Source organism: Fundulus heteroclitus, chromosome 13, assembly GCF_011125445.2.
Source record: "Fundulus heteroclitus isolate FHET01 chromosome 13, MU-UCD_Fhet_4.1, whole genome shotgun sequence".
NCBI lineage: Eukaryota > Metazoa > Chordata > Actinopteri > Cyprinodontiformes > Fundulidae > Fundulus > Fundulus heteroclitus.
Window position 1 is genome coordinate 24,316,784 of NC_046373.1, and position 19,079 is coordinate 24,335,862.

The window sequence follows — 19,079 nt, forward strand, 5'->3', positions numbered from 1 at the left end:
TCTTCAAACCATCCAATCACAGCGTTTGCCTGAATGAGCATGACACTGATCCACAGCTGAAAGAGTATTCTGATCTCATCTGCCACGCCTGAGACATATTTTAACACTTGTACACAGACAGAGCCATAGGAATCTGTCTTAACAAGTCATCTTGCTTCAGTTTCAGTTGGAAAATCTTAAATACAAAACACCTTTATTTGCAACGAAACATTCCACTCTGCTAATAGAACAATCCATTGCCTTATTGTCTTATACTCACCAATTGAAGTTATTAAAGATGGCTGTGTTGGCCAAGACTGCTCAGTCGTTCAGGTGTTTTGTGTCTCATGGCTCTTCAGCGTTACATTTTTAAGGGATATGCAAAACCAAAGAAAGATTTTCTGAAAATCTAGATTTTGGGTTTCATTAGATGTATGCTATGGTCATCAAAACAACAGATATCAATCTTTAATTGTGTCCTGTGTCAATCTATATAGCCTCTTAATTTAATCCTTTTGAATTTGATATTTAAAACAAATTAACATTTCAATTACTTTTTTTAGTTGAGATGCACCTGTCTTTAGACTGAGTGGGCACCAAATGATAACAGGGCACAGGTTGTTTTAGATTTTAGCCCAGTAAGCTGACACATTGATATGTGAAAGAGCCAATGTTAAAGCAAAAATTAGAGATGACTCTGTCCTTGAAAATAAAAAACATCATGCAAGGAACAGGACCATTATAGATCCAATCTGGTGTGAAACACATGTTTTGCTAAACCTCTGGCAGAGGAATAAACAAGTAGTTGTTTTCTGTTAGATTGCAAATTATTTGCTAAAATACACTTCTTCTGAAGCATAACCATGACCCAGGGAATGCTGAAGCTTGCCATTTCAGTCGTTAGTCATCTTAGGGTAAGAGAGATAAGAAACAACCTGAATTCACAAGTTACAGTCAAAGATGATTCAAAGTAAGACCACAGAAAAGTTCCGGCAAGTGGTGACATAACTCTTGGGAGTGTTAAGACATTTGACAGATGGTTTAAAATAAACATAAGTCATGCATAAGGATGTCCTCTCTGGATGAACTACAGCTTAATCACCAGAAGAAGTTAAAGGTGAAGAAATATCAGCTCAGTTTCATTCTGACTGAAAAACCTTTAATCTGTGAGAAGTAGTTTGAATTAATGTTACTAAATACGCTCTCTGGATACATTAATATGGAGACCTTGCTAGTACTGGATTTGGGTACAGTCATAAAAGGGTGATTATGGTCAGCAACAATACTCAGGGAGGGTGTGGCACTGGAATGCTGCTCAACCGGTACCAAGGGCCCTAGGTGTGTCAAGAAAAGAGCCCCCACACCATCACACTATTACTACTACCACCCTCAACCACTGCTGAGTTGAAGGATGGCTCAATGCTTTCATGTAGTTTAAGCCAAATCTGGCCCCACCATTTATATGTTGCAGTAGAATCTGAGATTCAATGGACTTTGTAATATTTTTCCAATCTGTTCTTGTACAGTTTTGGTGGGTCTGCACAACTTGTAGCCCTAATGTCCTGTTGTCAGTTGATGGGAAATGTGGCCAGCATGGTATTGTGTGTCTGTGGCCCATCTGCTTCTAGATCAATGTCTTCTGCATTTGAAGACGGTATCCTTTTTCTTTTTCTTTTTTTGAAGTTCGGTATCCTTTATACCTTGTTTGTAACAAGGAGTGATTTGATCACATCAACAATAGATGGTTTTCCAAAGATTTCAGCTCACTGGACTTTTTTTTTAAGTTTTTCAAATCATTCTTGGATGCCAGAGAAATGGATGTAGGTGGAAATTCAAGCATATCAGCAATTTCTGAAATATCCAAACCAGCCGATCTGGCTCCTAAAACTCTCAGTGTGTCATAGTTTGAGTTCCTGCCTTAGTTTTAATTTCTTGTTTTCTATTTTAGCTTGTGTCCTGTTTCAGTCTTGGTTTGAGTTCCATCTTAGGTTGGGTCTTGTCATTTATTTTGTATTTCAGATTGGTTCTTGAGCTGTTTTTTAGTTTAACCTGTTTTCACATGTCAGTAGTTCAATTCCACCTCCAGCCACTTCCCTGATCAGCTCCTCCTAGTCTAATTAGTTTGATTCCATTCACCTGCTCACTCCCCTACTTATGCCTGCCTCTGTTCCTTGCACTCTGCCCGATCATTGTGTGTGTTTTTCCCTGCCTGGGGTTGTTGGCTGTGGACAGTTTTTTTTGGTCACTGCCTCCTAGCTTTTTGGCTTGGTGCCCTTTTTGGTTTTCTGCCTGTTTTTGCTCTGTTAATAAATCACCTTCTTTATTACAACCTTTTGCTTGTCTGGCTGAATTCAGGGTCCTCTGTTTCTGATTCATGACAAGTGCCGGACTATGTACATTTCCTTTCTTCTACATTTTCACGCTAAAGTGGCCGTTGATTGTAGTTATTGTATGAAGTCGAAGAACTTGCTTTGCTTCTAAGAAGCCAAAGCCTTTCCGAAACTTTCTGCAAGACCCGTCAGACCCGAAACACTGAGTAGGTTTCTGTACAACAGAATCTAACAATTTTCTTGCAATTAAAATGTGATTCATGACATTAATTACTGTCATTGGTATTTTATCTTGTGTACTTGTAATGATAAAAAAATGTCATTGGAATGCCCTTGAGCTAGAAAAAAATTTACACTGAATAAGATTGAGAACCTTGTTATGTTATACACCTGTATGTTGTTTCTGAAGGGGGAGGTGATGGACATAAAGCCTGTGTGTTTGGTGTTTGATGTTTAGCATCAAATAAATCTGACATTTACCATTTTTCTGTGGTGTCCTAAAAATATTGTGAACTGACTACACACCATTAGAAAAGGCTCTGTTAAGTATTCATGGCAAATCAGGGTCACGATTTTAAGTTGTTATTACTAAACCAATCTCCATTTGATATACATATGTTCTCTCTTACCTACAGTTCTTTGTTTGCTTTGGCAACACATACTGGAAATACTAAAGAATGAAACTGAAATGAATATAAAATATAAACATACATATATAGTATATCTAACACAGAGCAAAATGTGAAATACAGGGACTGAATCCGAGTGAAAAAGTGGATACATTTGTCAATGGAAAGAGGGTCAAGGGTGGGTTAAGGTAGAAGGCAAGTACGTACACAGATTAACAGTTTATCACAGGGCCAACAGAGACACACACTTATTTAGAATCTAATTAATTATTTAATTAGTCCAATTTTTGTGTTCTGGAGCTGTTGGAGAAAACCTTGAGTGCCACAAGAACAACCATGCATGCAAAGTGAGAACATGCAAACTAGTTCTGTGTCAAAAGCAAAAGTTGTGGCCTGGAATCCCTGGAAAGAAGTTTTATAGAAGTGAGACCACAAGGGATCTTTTGACAACATCATTGACCAAAATGTAGAGAAATGAAAAATACCCTACTGTGCCCTAATATGGCTCTAAAATAAAACATGTTGGTCCATTCACCATTAGCATATAATCATAACATAAATCAATGTGAATTAATTCAGTACAATTGGTCTACATTAGGGGGTATCCAGATGCTCAAGAACCGGAGTCAGTGTATGTTTCAGATGTGTCCTTGCTGTAAAAACTTCTTTATGCTTCATTGTGGCGTTCCTAATGCTAAAAAAAACATTGAAAATATTTGTATTAAAAATTTTCAGAAGTTTGTGTTCACAAGTGTTTTTTTCTGGGTTGAGTAATTCAATCCATATTCAATCATTGTAGATATTTTAGATTCCATATGTCTGTCCCTATGCCCCTATGTCTGGGTGTAACTCAAGTTGCAGCCAGCCATAGGGGCACCCTGGGCTGGGAGCCATAAAGCTCAATTCAAAAACCAATGGTAGTGAGCCAAAACTATTTTTGGATATCTTTAAAATTATACAACTGAAACTCAGCAGCAAGTACACAACAATCTTTCCATGTCGAATGGTACGTGGTGGCCAAGAGGTTAAATCAGAGTGCTTCCTTCCTAGGGAAGGCTGTAACTTGCCCAGTTTGAATATCCACACCCTAAACAATGGGTTAATAACCTGGCCAGTCAGATTGATAATATGTAGCACTCTACGTTCTGTACATTATCATTCTGGGTCTGCTTCATTTGAACCAGTTTGGGGAAAGGAGGGACATTCAGCAGATCTCTCCGAGCTGATTGGATGAAGTGACACCTAGTGCCCGCCTACCGAAGGTTGGTTTTAGCTGATCACGGTATCAAATTAAATCTTAAGCAGCAGGTGTTATGAGAAACCACAGGAAGGTAAGCTAGTCAAAGCACATCTTGCTGTTCTACTATCAAAGAAGAACTCTTGGATTCTTATAAAACAGATGTGATAGCAGCAGCTACGTGTGCGTCCTCCTGCGCTTTCATGTTTATGTTGGTTCTGCTGTGGGCTCGTCAGCTCTAGCTTTCATCTCACTGGTTTGACCCGCCTTAAACCACAACACTGCAACGGGATTGGCTGAACCGTTTTTGGTTTGAACACAAAGAGTTAAAGCTGGACAGGTACAAGATGGATTCTCGTCTTTTTGAGAAAGCACAAATACCGGAAGAACTTATCTTGCAGGCAAGGTTAATGGACAAATAAAGTTAATTGTTATTCTTTTAAAAAAACAATAACGCAAGAATATCTGATAATAATAATCTAGAAAGAGATTGGGATTCAAGATTGTGGCACTATTTGCTCTCCTCTCCATTTTACTTTAGGTATTCCTGCCAACTGCAGAGATACTTCTAGTAAATTCGAATTAGATGCAATTGATGGAAAGGAATCCTCAGAGTCTCTCTCTTTCCTCCATTAAACAGTATAAATACTAATTCCCTGGGGTTCAAAATTGCTTTGCAGTGTGTAAAGTGCATGTTGGAGAGAACCATGTTAATGTCTGTGCTATCACCATGACTATGATTTTGCTTTGATGGATCCATACCACTTAGCGACGTCAAAAATGTTCACCTCACATGGTCAATCAAGAACAACCATTTAGGCAAAGCACAGTTTGGACATCTTCATTTCTGTTCACAGAAGATGGCATAATGAGCTCAAAAAGGTATATCAGAATCTATACATCAGATAAACTAAAGATGACTCATTTTTCTAACACCAATTAAACCATTTTCCTTTAAAACAAAACAAAAAAAATGTATACCATTTTCCTTATTTCCGTTTACATTCAACTAAGTAGAGGACCTAATGCACAATTTATTTTTATTGGGATAAAACTAACTACTGAAACAAAGGTAATGGCAGAGAAAACAATGCAACAGGACTTATTCCTTTATTTTCACTTATGTAGATTAGTTAGAAAGAACTGAGAACATAATTCACTATGTAATTTGGTATTATGTCCTGTTAGATCTCTCCTTGTGTTTCCTCTGCCCCTGTCTATTACCCCTCATTCACACAGACTCCATCATCCGTTTGATCTTCTTTCTGCTGCAAATGGAAGGTATTTTAGTAGATGTGGTAATTCCCACTGGCTCCATGGCACTGCAGTATAACAAACAGCCCTCCTCTTTTGACCGTCAAAAATACGGATCAAGTCTATTTTCGATGCAGGATGGACCAAAAGGGGTAGATTTCTAAAAAAAAAAAAAAAAACAGATGAGCCAGATAGGAAGTCAGGAAGGGGAAGACTAAAGTGGATCTGGAACATTTTAAAATAAGAGGGGAGGCTGGATGCATGAACCAATCCCAAGCCAGTGTGTAGCCAGCTTTAATCTCCCTCAGTTGTCTATTCTCATTATTCTCAACTGTCTCTCATTACTCATCTGTATACTTACGCCTGACCTTCTTTCCTTTACTCCTCACTCCCTCTGTGTTTAAACTGGTCAAACAGGGTAATCCCTTCTCATTTACTGGCTTCTCTCTTATATCGCTCCATGTCCATTTCCCTGTCCCCACTCTGTTCTGGATTGCTCCTCCCACTGATGTAAGTTTACTTTTTTTGTTTCAATTAAACCTTCATATTCAGTATGCAGCTTCTGAGTTCTTGTCTGATTTTTGTTCCTGCAAAAACCTCAACTCATATGACACCTGGTTACACTGATTTCTGAGGACTGGCTGTTATTTTTTATCTTATACTTCCCTTGCTAGATCACAGAAGAGCCATTTGGTGTATGTGTGGGCAGATCAGGGTTGCCAGATCTGAATGACAGTTTCCAACCCAAGCACAATGTCAACCCCACTCTAAAAAATAGGCCAAAACTCACACACTGGCAGTCATGAAACAAGTTCATAATTTATCATTTAAAAAGACCAATACCGTTTCATAGTGAAATTTGATTAGCCAATGACTATTAGTCATTGATGATGTCAGGTTTTCATTATTGTAAATTAACTAACAAAATTAGTGTCAACAAGTGATGTTTTATATCAATGTACAGGTTTTTCACTTTCCTCACAGGAAATCAATACTTCATAAAAAGCCACCACATGTTTTGAAAAGCAGCTCACATTTTAACAACTCGCCCAAGTCATTATTTCCACCCCGACGTGTTCAAAAAATTACAAACTGGGTGGAAACCCGCCCAATCTGGCAACAATGGGGCTGATGCCTTTCAAAATTCCCTACTGACTCCACCCATTCAGTTTATGGGTCAAATTGCTGCAGAGCAATTGTTATCTGGCTTTACAGGTATATTTTGTACAAAAGACTTGTTCAGTTTGAACAAATACAATCCCAAACTATTTATCTTTCAAGAGACGCAATACCTAAATCTAATCTTGTGTTCAAGGTCATTTTAGTAAGCCTTCAGAAGAAAGAAAGTGGTCAGAATGGGATTGTTTTCTTGCTGTGCGCTTCCGCATAACCCTTCCATTTCTGTTCACACAGACAGTTCATGGTTTTGTCTTAGGGTGTTAAAGCCAGTACAGCTGACAGGACTGAACATGCCCAGCAGACCTTACTCAGGAATGTGCAGTTCAATGATCATTACAGGAAGGGAGGAAACGGGTGTTGAGAGGGGAAACGTAACTGACGAGAAATACTCCCACATTAACTCCTCCTCTTTATGTTGACTTTCTAAGTAGAATACCAAGGTGTGGCTACATGTGTGGTCAAATGACCGTGTTAATTTATGCAAAAGTACAAGATTTGTAGGTTAGAGGATTTAAGAATGACAACACAAAACTAAAAATTGCATAAGGTAGAAATATGCAAATAATCTAAGATAATGACTGTCCAAAAAATATTGATATTATAGCAGTAGGTTTAAGGCACGGGAAATGCTGAACTGCTTGTGTGAAACTGTGTTTTGTGTGACTACTTTTTTCAGTGTTTGATCAAGCTGTACATTCAGCTACTGGACATAAAATATATCCAGGCCGGATGCACGTGCATGTATGTCCATGTGAACAGCTGCTCGGGGCTTAGCCCCACCCTGCCCATAAAATGCCACCGTCAGTGGAGTGTAGCGTAGGAGCAAAATGGTGGAAACCACATCCAGTAGATCGAAACATTCTCTTGCTAACAGCATAATGAACTTAGAAGTTACATCTTCACTAGACATGTTCCCCTGCCAGGTGACGCTGTTTTTATCCTTTGCAAATATGTACATAGGAGGCAACAGATGAGAACGGGAAGGAGAAGGGGGCAGGCCAGGTTGCTTCTGGAGTGGAGGTAGAGAGAGGCATGGCTGGTAACACATCTTGTTTTGTCTACAGATAGTGCTCAACTGCCCGCCTAGTGGTGAAAAGTTGCTTTTTGCTTCTTAAATGTATTCCGTTTATAGACAAACACAAAGGAATCGATCATGATTTGGGATGACAATGGTACATGACTTTGTTAGAATCCGAAATGTTTGTCATGCATAGATCATGCTCCTTTTACCGACATCCCTAAACACAGTCCAATGCAACCACTCTGGTTATAAACACAGTTGCTCTGTAAAGGTCTCAAGTTTCAGTGACCATCAGTGAATAGATTTCATGAAGACTGAGGAACATATCAGAAACAACACGGATAAAGTAGCAGAGTTGCTTGTCTCTATTGTAACTATTATAGCTTACTGACTACTATAGCTATTACAAAACAATGACCCAAGTGTTAGACATCTCGTAGAAAACAGTTTTTTTCATTGTCTAAAAATGTAGAGTGGAGCACAACTGCAAATATACCAAAACTTGGAGGAGCTGCAAATATTGAAAGCTCAGGTAGGAGGTTTTGTTGACAGGGCAGCTGGACTTGTGCCCTGTCCAGATATGGCCTTTTATGGTAGACTGGGAAGAATTCAGTTCAACTCAGTTTAATTATATAGCATTAATTGACGTCATCTAGAGGCACATTACAAAGTTGACTCACTTGAGTCATACATGCCAATTGGTAAAATGGTAAATGCCTTGTATTGCACTTTAACTAGCCCGACGACCCCAAAGCGCTTTACACTACAATCAGTCATTCCCCCATTCACACCCTGACGGTGGTCAGCTATGCAATAGCTCTGTAACAGCTGCCCTGGTGCAGACTGACTGAGGTAAGGCTGCCACACATTTGTGCCACTGGGCCCTCTGCCAGCAGGCAATTCAGGTGAAGTGTTTTGCCCAAGGACACAACGACTGAGACGGACGGAGCAGGGGAACGAACCGGCAACTTGCTAACTGCACCACTGTCGCCCCAAATTGGTTAAAAAGTTTCCTATCTAAGGAAACCCAGCAGATTGCACAGAGTCATTGACTTGCAGCATTCCCTCCTCCTAAACAAGCATCTAACGACAGTGGACAATTGTTTGGATTGTGCTGTTGAATTTGCAGCAGTCCCCCATATCAGACATGTATGTAGCAAAAGTGAAAAGGAAAACGACCCCTTAACAAGAAGAATCCCCCAGTAGTCTGAATGTGAACGGCCTTCTGCCATGACCGACTTGAGAAGTCAGAGCATACGCACAAAAATAACATACAGACACTGGTCCAGGAGAAGAAAGACTAGATTATTAAAAGAAACCTATAAAGGGTCCCATCGACTGTTTGCCACAGGTGGCCAGAGACACAACAAACACTCAAAAGAAGGTCCTCAACAATTAAGTTTTTACCTACATGCAAACGATATGTACGGCAAAAAAGAAAACAACGCTGTTAAATTCAACCTAAATGCACCATTCCCATTATGAAGGTTTTAACATCATGATGTGGGGTTACACAGAGAGGAGACTGTTTAGAGTTGACAGGAAGAAGGATTGCGCTAAATAGAGGGGAATCTTGGGAGAAAACCCGAGAAAGGTTGAGAAAGACCTAAGACTGGTATGTAGGTTCATTTCCCTACCTGACATTGACCCTAATTAATCAACCAGAGTTACAATGGAATGAGTCAGATCAAAGTATATTCATAAGTTAGAATGACCATTCTCCATTATTATTTATATTCCAGTAACATATATTAAAGTTTGTGGTTGTAATGTGACAAAGTATCAAAAGAATTTGAAGGGTATGAGTATCAAAATTGTATACCTAGGGACGCAGAAGAAAAAATATTCCTTGATAAACTTAAAACAATACATGAGCCCAAAACAACCATAAAAAACCTACAAAACTTCACCAGATACTTTATACAACTTTGCGTGTACTAAACATGAACAATAACATGAACTATATTTTGAACCTTTTGCATATCTTGTTGTTCTTATGTCTTATTTTTTATGTCTTACGTCACAGGTTTTCTGTCTTTTCGAACCACTTTGAGTCAACTCGAGCCGAATATGTTGCTTCCTGCATTCTCATGCCATCATTAGGAAGCCCATTGATTTTTTTATAATCTAGCATCAGAGAACATCGATCAGCAAAAGGATGCATCTTGTATAAATGGCTGACATCAGCATTCATACTTGAGGTAAGCACATGTACACTAATACACATCTGATAAATGTGCGCTACGGAAGATCAGCATGCTGAGTCGAGGGCTAGTACTGGCAGGCTGTACTGTACCTGTATGATTACAGGGTGGAGTAATGATGGCTCTGTATGGGAAAAACTCAGCTAAGGGGACACAGCTTCTCCTGTTATACACAGACGGAATAGCTGTGGTTGTTTCATTCGTCAATAAAACTCAATGATTAAATTGGCTTTGCAGCACACTGTCATTCCGGAGAGCAAGGATTTAGATTTTGATCTGAGTTTGAGGGGCTGAGGAAACAGTCAGAATCGGTTTGTTCAAAAAGCAGAGACAGTCTCTCACTTGGAGTTTCCAAGCACAACGGCTGAGGCTTTAGAGGCTCGTACCTTATTGCTTAATGGACTGAGAGAAGAGAGTGATATTGATCTTCCAACTAGTGTCCAGGAAAAAAATAATAAAGATACTGAGCTTCCTTCTTAAGTTGTTTTGATTGAGGAAATGATTGATGCATCCTTGTAAAAACTGCTGGGTTTTGTGTCTTGAATCCTATTTGTATGTGTACAAAAAAAAAGGAATCAAGCACAGGCGTTTTGTGTGCGTAATTTTCATGAATGATTTATTACTGTAAACGTGCTGACACATTCTACTTCCCCTTTCTCACTACTTATTCTGTTTCCACTTTAATCACTCGTTGTTTTTGTGTGTGTGGGACTCTTCTGAATCGCCACACTGACTTGTCAGAGCTCAGATTATCTTACAACTGAAGTATGTCTTGTTTAGATTACAGATCCGGTAGGAGACACGTCCCAGAGATGTCTTCGTCAGATTGGCAAGTCTGTCAAGCTGATGGCTAACTGGTGCACCTGCTTTCCTGTTGGCTCACTTTTTAATCAAACAGATGTCACTGTGGGAAATCTTGAAGATTCAGATTTGAACAAGGGGGGATTTACACAAAATATAGAGGTATTTTTTGCAGCATCTCTCCCCTTTCTTAAAGTAGGAAAACTACTCAGACAACATGAGTTGGAATTCCTTGGCTTTAAAAATTTGCCTTTTCAGAAGGTCACCACTGAGATTATTTCACCAGAAAACATATGTGTGATTTCCTTCCGCTTCGGGAAAGCCCCCCTTGATGACCTAACTTAGTTTACTTCCTCATTTGGTGTAATTTTGAATCTGCGTAATGTTAGATTGGTAAGCACGACATCTACCCATCCATCAATACTATATGTTTGCTTACCATTTCAGGGTTGCAGGTTCTGGGGGAATGCTGGTCCCCGTATCTAGAGGTCGAAACATAACATGTTGATGAAATTACTTAATTCTGGCTTTGAATGCTGTCTACACATTGGGACTCCTGATAGTATCAATTTGCTCATTCCCACTGCTTCTTAAGCTGGTGTATTTCACCTCTGTATTCATAACTGTAGTGTAAATGCAAATTGGTAAGATGACAAGCCTCAATGGGTTTTTAGGTGTAGTACACTGTTTGGTCGAAAAGTCCCTCAAGAAAATAAAAAACTTAGCTGCTGCATATACAGTCATAAGAGGGAAACATTACAAGTAAACTTTATATTCACACTTCATACTAGGTATTTCAATTCACTGTATAAATAGGCACATGACCTTCTTTCTCTCACTGCTTGATATTAAATCAGGCTAAAGGTTTTCTGTTTTGGTAAGTTAGAAATACCAAATTGTTTCTATTTCCTAAATGTGAGAATATTTCAAATGACTTTCTTAAAATTTAAATGTTTTCATAAATCCCCTAAGTGACTGTTAGAATTTCCTTTTACACTGCATGACTTCAATCAGACTCATTCTTCTACAACCTTATCACAACAGTTTGCTGAAACAAGTTTGTAGGCTATTAGGATAAGGGCTGTGTGATCGGAGCTCTAAACACTGACTGTTGTTCTTAAAACTTATCACAGTGCTGGTATTATTGGACCTCGGTGCAGCATTTGACACTGTTTATCACTCTATTCTACCGGAGCACCTGTGAAACTAGGTCAGCCTTACTGGTACAACACTTGACTGGTTTGAATCCCACCTGCAGGACATAAACGTTTTGTGTCAGTAGGTACATTTACATCAGAGACCACAAAAAATACATGCAGGGTTCCCCAAGGTTCCATCTTGGGGCCCCTTCTATTCAACATTTACATGCTCAGATTATGACAAGTTACCATAACTATAAGGACAACACACAGCTTTATGTTACGATGTTACAAGATGACTATCAACCCATTCAAGTGTGTATGTGCTGTCCTATATTCACTTTTGCACTGATGCTGTCCTACCCAATCAGAATAGTTCTTAACCAGAAACCATGGGTAGATGACACAGTACGGTCCCTGCTAAAGGCCCCCGACGCAGCATACAGACCTGGAGACGGACTGGCCTACAGCAGAGCTAGAAGTGAGCTGTAAATTGTGGAATAGGCAACAGTATTCAACATTTAAACTGACACATGCTCTTTTATTTTTATTTATTTATTTATTTTATTATTATTATTATTTTTTTTTTTTCAGTATCTCTTAAAACAGATTTTTTTAAAGAACAGTTTTTATACATGTTTATTTATTATTATCATCATTATTATTATTTTCTCTTCTTTCAAATTTTTATTGTGAATATAATGTAACATGCTCCTTTATGTATCTATTTATTGTCTTATAATGGAATTTTTATAGTAGTGTTATGTGTGAATGCAGTGTGACACATAGTTTGGACTATGTAGCAGCCAGAGTCTGTAACCCAAATCAAATTTCCCTTTGGGACAATAAAGTTAATCTAATCTAATCTAAAAAAAGTGCAGAAGGCAAAGGTATGGGTATAATCTGCGTATTGAGGAACACTTGAACAGCAACAGCCCACAAAACATGTGGAGAGGCATCAGGACCATCACAGATTACAAGCACAGTAACAAGCATCCATGCAACGACCCGCCTATCCCTGACACCTCAACCAGATTCTCCACATGCTTCGACTCACCAAGCAGCATCTTCCGCAGCCAGAGGTGCAGTGACAGCCCTTCATCCTGCAGGTGCACCAGTAGTTAACTTTTGTATAAACATTTTTTTTTTTTTTTTTTTACAGATTTGTTAAAACTGTCCCATGAGACTGATAATCTGACAAATGTCAAGCTTCCCTGGCTCCTCCCAGTGGCCCTACTGCCATTTGGAGAAGTGCAATGTTCGCAATCAGAAACAACCAATCAGAGCAAGAAGGAATGTCTGACTCTAATTGGTTGTTAGCGGTGTCAATCACTCTTGTGTATGCGGTACTTACAACCCCTCCCCGGCACAGCGCAACTGTTGTTCATGCTCAAGACTGCCGGTGGGCTACAGCTGTGTGTAGACATGGCAGACAAAACAACCTGCTTTACAAGAAAACTGCTAATTTCTTGGGTGACACCTGTTTAGACAGCAAACACAGGTAAACACTGGAGCAGCCCGGAACGCTTCGCACATCCTACAAAAACGGTTGTGAGGTTTGAGAACAACACCACTGTGTTGGGTGTCAAATCCAAGAAGGATGAGATTCACTACAGAGAGGTGGTCCACAATCTGACCAAATGGTGCTACAGGAATAACATCATCCTGGACACCAGCAAGACTAAGTAGGTCACAGTGGACTATAGCAGATCCAGGAAGACTGAAAATGCTTCTCTCTGCATACATGGGGAGGGTGTGGGACATATAGATAACATTAAGCTTCTGGGCATTCACATTTCCTCTGACCTCTCCTGAGAACACCTCTCACCTGGTGAAGAAGGCACAACAATGGCTCTTCTTTCTAATTTCTACTTGGCTGTTTATAAACTTTTATATAGCCAGACCTGAAAGCCCCTTGTGTCTCAATGTGAAAGCGTGGTATGGGAGCTGCATTGTACCGGAGAGAACATATTTAGTAAGGATGGTGAGGACAGCACAGGGGATTGTGGCATGTTGTCTTCACAATGGTTTATGCTACAAAAGGGCAGAAAAGGGTCAGGTGTATTGCCACAGATCCCACTCACACAGGCAATGCACTGTTTGTCCCACTTCCATCAAATAAACAATTTGCGTAAACCTTTCTTTACCTGCCTTTGTCATGCCACTGCTATATACTTTTCTCTGTGGTTTTCTTGTTTGTTCTATTCATGTAAAGAACTTTGAATTGTCTGAAACGTGCTATGTACATGAATTTACCTTGCCACGCCAAACCTGGTGCTATCTATGCTTTGGGTAACTGTGATTTTGAAGACCCATTTCTGGCCAAGCTTTACCTTCCTGGCTGACATGTTTAAATTTTGCTTCAGTATTTTGATGTAATTTTCTGAGCCCCCTGCAGTAAAATACCAACACAACATGCACCAGCATACTTTATAGTGGGGTTGATGTTATCTGGTTCTACTCCTACTAAATAGCTTCAAGGAATACTAATATATAGGCATGTAAACATCTGAATTAAAACAAATAAATAATTCCTAATATCCTTCTCAACATTGTGGCATTCCGCAAATAGAAACAGTTTTGCTAATCCTAACTAATTTAAAAGAGGAAAAGTTTAGTCTGATTTGAAGCCAGAAAGTGACACTTTTATTGCGTCTGCAATAAGGCAGGACGATATACAAAAAAAGCTTATCGATAAAAAAAAATTTATATTGATAGATATCGATAATTATTGAAAATATTTAAAACCATATTTTATGTGCAGCTCTGCCTGGAAATTTTATGATACCGCTAAATGATTTAATTTTAATAAAAAACACAAACACATAATTCCAATTAAATCTTTATTTAACCAACTTTTTTAACCATAACAGAATTTTTTTTAAAGAAAAATAACTTAAGAGACCTGAGTTATGTTATTAAATACTGATTAAGAATAAACTAAAGTGACCAGTAAAATGGCCAAAATAAATATACCAAATAAATAAATAAAATAGCCTATTTTGGTGGGAATAGTACACTAGTTACTTCTCAGGTTTCATAATTGAGAGGCTGATGCAGGGCTGAGGTCTGAGGTTGATGCGTGGGAAGACGCAGACTGCAGCTCATTTTGCACTGATTCCCGGCACTAGTTGCACAATTTCGGGAGCGCTGTTAGAGAACAACTTGCGGCCCGGAACTTTATATCACAGATCAAGAGTGGCAAGTAGTTGTTTGAAGCTAGGTTTATCAGCTGCAGACAACAGCAGCATGTCCATCACTATGAAGCACGTTACTGCATGCATGATGTCCTTATGCCGCTTGGACGCTTTGTCGTTTCATCACAAAGAAGGGAGCCCAGTTTAGCTGCTGTACCTGCTTTGTTTTGGAAGAACCTCCAGAAGATTCCTCTGAGGATGACGTGGAGCCGCGGCGGGGCTGCACAGCTCATGCTGCTGCGGGTGTGAACGGCTTATGTGATGAAACAAGTTGGTTGCGTTACCAGACTTTGTTTTTACCGGTTCCTTGCAAGTTTTACAAATCACTGTAGTTTATTTCTGTCAGACTGGCAAACTAGTAAAACCCCGTTTTGGGACCGTTTCCTCTGCCGCTACTTGCTGCGACGTATTCACGTGCTCTGTGTTGTGGTTTGAGAGGGCGGCGCTTTGTGACGGCGTGCCTGGGTCCGCGATTACGATTGGTCGAGAGGAAGTAGTGACTATAGCATCAACTAATATGATAGGCTGAAAGGAAGGAAGGAAAACTGTTTTTTATCGAACTTTTATCGGCCCGTTTTTTTTCCTATCGCGCCACACGTCTATCGATCAATATATATTGTTATTGAATTATCATCCAGCCCTAGTCTGCAAACATTGTTTCAACTGTAGCTTTAACAGTCCTAAAGACATGTTAAAGCTATAGTTGGTAATCCTGTTCAGAAACACTTTTTTCACACTGGGTAAGATTGTCCTTCCATCCTGAAAGTAGTTAATATATTATGTATTCTGAAAAAGGAGGTAAAAAAATTGAGCTGCAGACCTGTACAAATTCTGACTAAATCCCACCCTTTACCTCAAGTTCTGGGGGGGTCACCTTATCTATTGGTTTTCCCACCTGCCAATCATTCCACTCCTCAGGCTGATCGTGTGAAAAAAATCTCTCAAATCCACTTATTGTGTTCTACTGAGGCCTTCCTCTTATCATAAACTTGTACGGAGTTTGCTTCTGGCGACTCTCAGCCATGTTCAAAGTATACACTGAGAGCAGCGGAGCTACAATGAACGGCTAACACCAAAGCTAAGCGCTAAGCTAAGCTAATCGAATACATAAACACTAGAAGTGCGCATGCACAGCCAGCAAGCAGAAACTAGGAAGGAACCTGCATGCTTACTGGTGTTACATGAGCGTGTCAGAATAATCGACATGTGAGACAACCAATAGATAAGGCGACTCCCCCATATCTTGAGGGACACAGGGAGCTGAGGGGAGGACCAAAACTCTGACAGGTCTCTGCCTTTCTATGTGAAGAGCAGGGATTGGTTAGAGTTTTTACAGACCTGCAGCTCCCACAGAGATCTGAATCTCCTTTTTCTGAATACATAATGTATTGGCTACTTTCAGGATGGAAGGACGATTTTACCCAGTAAAACAAAAAGTGTTACCAACTATAGCTTTGTTATTAATGAGAGGGAAAAAAATATATTACTAGTTTCTATTTTTATTCGGTGTGTATTTTAATAAAATTACATGGCTATTTTTCAGACTTGCCTAAACTGGAATATAGAGGGACTTTGACAGTGCCTGAGGAATTCCCAAATCTTTGCATGTTCCAACAAAATCAGATATATGAGGTTTAAGAGAAGAATAGTGGGAATTCTTGTAATCTGCAGGCTGTAACATTACTGGCACAACCAGAATGATTTGCCCAAACATGTCGGCCAAGATATCAGTCCCATTAGTCAATCAAACAGCAACAGAAAAAAAAACACGGCGATATGCGTGATTGAATGGATTCTCTTTGAGAGAAGTAAAAGAAGGTCTCAAATCAGAGAGAAAATGACAAACCCCAACTGGTGTGCCTTGAAAGGAGTCAGACTGTCTGTCTTATGAGCTTAGTACAGGATAAAGTGGAAAAAAAAATGTTAGTGAGGTCTGATTACTGGGAATATTTGTGGCATGATTCACCTCTTGATGCAAATGTCAGCTTCTGTGTCAGAGGGGAAAGGTGTGCTGCACAGATTGTGGTGACTGCTTTGTTTTAAAACTCTGGCAGTTATTTGTGCGGAACAGAAACTGCAACTATATAGTATCTTTATAAATACCGGAATAACTCCTTAATTAACCAAGTCACTTTATTCCCATGACAAATCATCGTAAACCACCACATGACCTGGATTTGTGCCAGTTATTTTTTTAATCCCATAATTATTAGTGTTAGTCAAATATCAGGGTTGGGGAGGGGAGGTGTTTACCTGGAAAGCAAGGGTGCACACATGTTCTGGAATGTTAGAAAACATTGACTTCCAAAAACTCTGTGTCATTTATTGCATATTCCAAGAACTTGTGGCTTGCTCAGATGCAACTTCTACAGAAAATTCTAAAAACAAACCAACAAAAAAAAAAAAACACAAAACCGATGACGCATCATCACCGGAGGGTGCGTCATTTGTTATAGCAGCCCTTATGTGATTTTTTTCAACCAAACAAAAAACGACAACAAAAAAAAAAAAAAAAAAAAAAAAAAAACACGCTTTGCTGGTCTCATGAGTCTTGATTTCAACTGCTAGATTTACAGTTTTTATTGATTGCTTTGACCTGTTTGAAGAAACTGGCAACCTCTCAGTTTTCATCATCACCATCTCAGCAGAGCAAAAGACACCTCTTGCAGATGAGTAAACCCATTCTCATTGGTTTGACACATTTCCCACACCCTTTAGCAAAGCAGTTAACGCAGATGTCATTCATGCAGTCCAAACTCCATTCCTTTAGCTATGGTAGCAAAACAGAAACCATATGTTGCAAGCTCTTAGAAACTTCTTGATCGGAATGAAATCACTGAAGCACCTGATTGACACATTCTTTACACAATTTTTCAATTTGCAATCAGTCTGCAGGCCTTAAAAGGGGCCATGTTGTGAGTTGTTCTTTGCAAAAATGGATGATCTGAGCCAGAAGAGAGGCAGAGTAAGAGGTAGAGGGCTTAGGGGAAGAGCAGTCAGAGGAAGAGGAATCCATATGCGAGGTGGAGGTGTAGCTGTAGCTAGAAGGGCTGAAGTTACAGACGAAATTCGGGCAACTGTGATTGACCATGTAGTAAATCATGGCCTGTCACATAAAGACGCTGGACAAAGAGTCCAACCTGTTCTCAACAGAAACACGATTGCATCCATTGTCAGAGTTTTTTTCGACTGGAGAACAGGTAATGTTACTATACAATATATACATATACATCTGTAGTGATATACAGTATTTCATGTAATTGTTTTCCATATGTCATGTATTCTTTACAGAATTGAAAGGCTACCGGCTGGTGGTGGTAGACTTAGAATTTTCAATGTTGAGCAGGAGGCAGCCATTGTGAACATGGTTCTGGCAAATAATGCCAGCAGGCTGCGTGGAATCCGGGCAGCAGTGATTGCAGATCAGGGGGTATTTAGAAATGTAAATACTGTGAGTGAGACCACAATTAACCACGTCCACAGAAGGAACCATATGGCAATGAAACATCTCTACAGAGTTCCATTTCAGAGGAACTCTGATGCTGTGAAAGAGGCCAGATGCCAACATCACAGTACTATACTCTTATGCCTTGGCACATCATGCAGTTACTTTAGTGTCAACTGGGGTTACTTTTATGTACGTAAATGTAATTTTGCTTTTTTGTTTTTGTTTTGCTCTTTAGCGAATCATGGAGCTTGAAGCTGAGGGGGAAGGTCATGTTTTCATTTATGTTGATGAAGCCGGCTTCAACCTCTGTAAAGTGAGGCGACGTGGAAGGAACCTCATTGGGCATAGGGCCACCGTTATAGTTCCAGGGCAGAGGGGCGCCAACATAACTATGTGTGCTGCTATTTCCAATGATGGTGTCCTCTGTCATATTCCAGCGATTGGCCCCTACAATACTGAGCGCCTCATTGCATTTTTTAACACCCTGCATGACAGGCTCATCCCACCTCAGGAAAGAGGGCTGTTGAAGCCTGGCATGCCACTCTTTGTGATAATCTGGGACAATGTGACATTGTACTATTCTCGTGTAGTGAATGAGTAGTTTGTGGCACACCCTAGGATGATGGTGCAATTTCTTCCTCCATACTCTCCATTTTGAAAT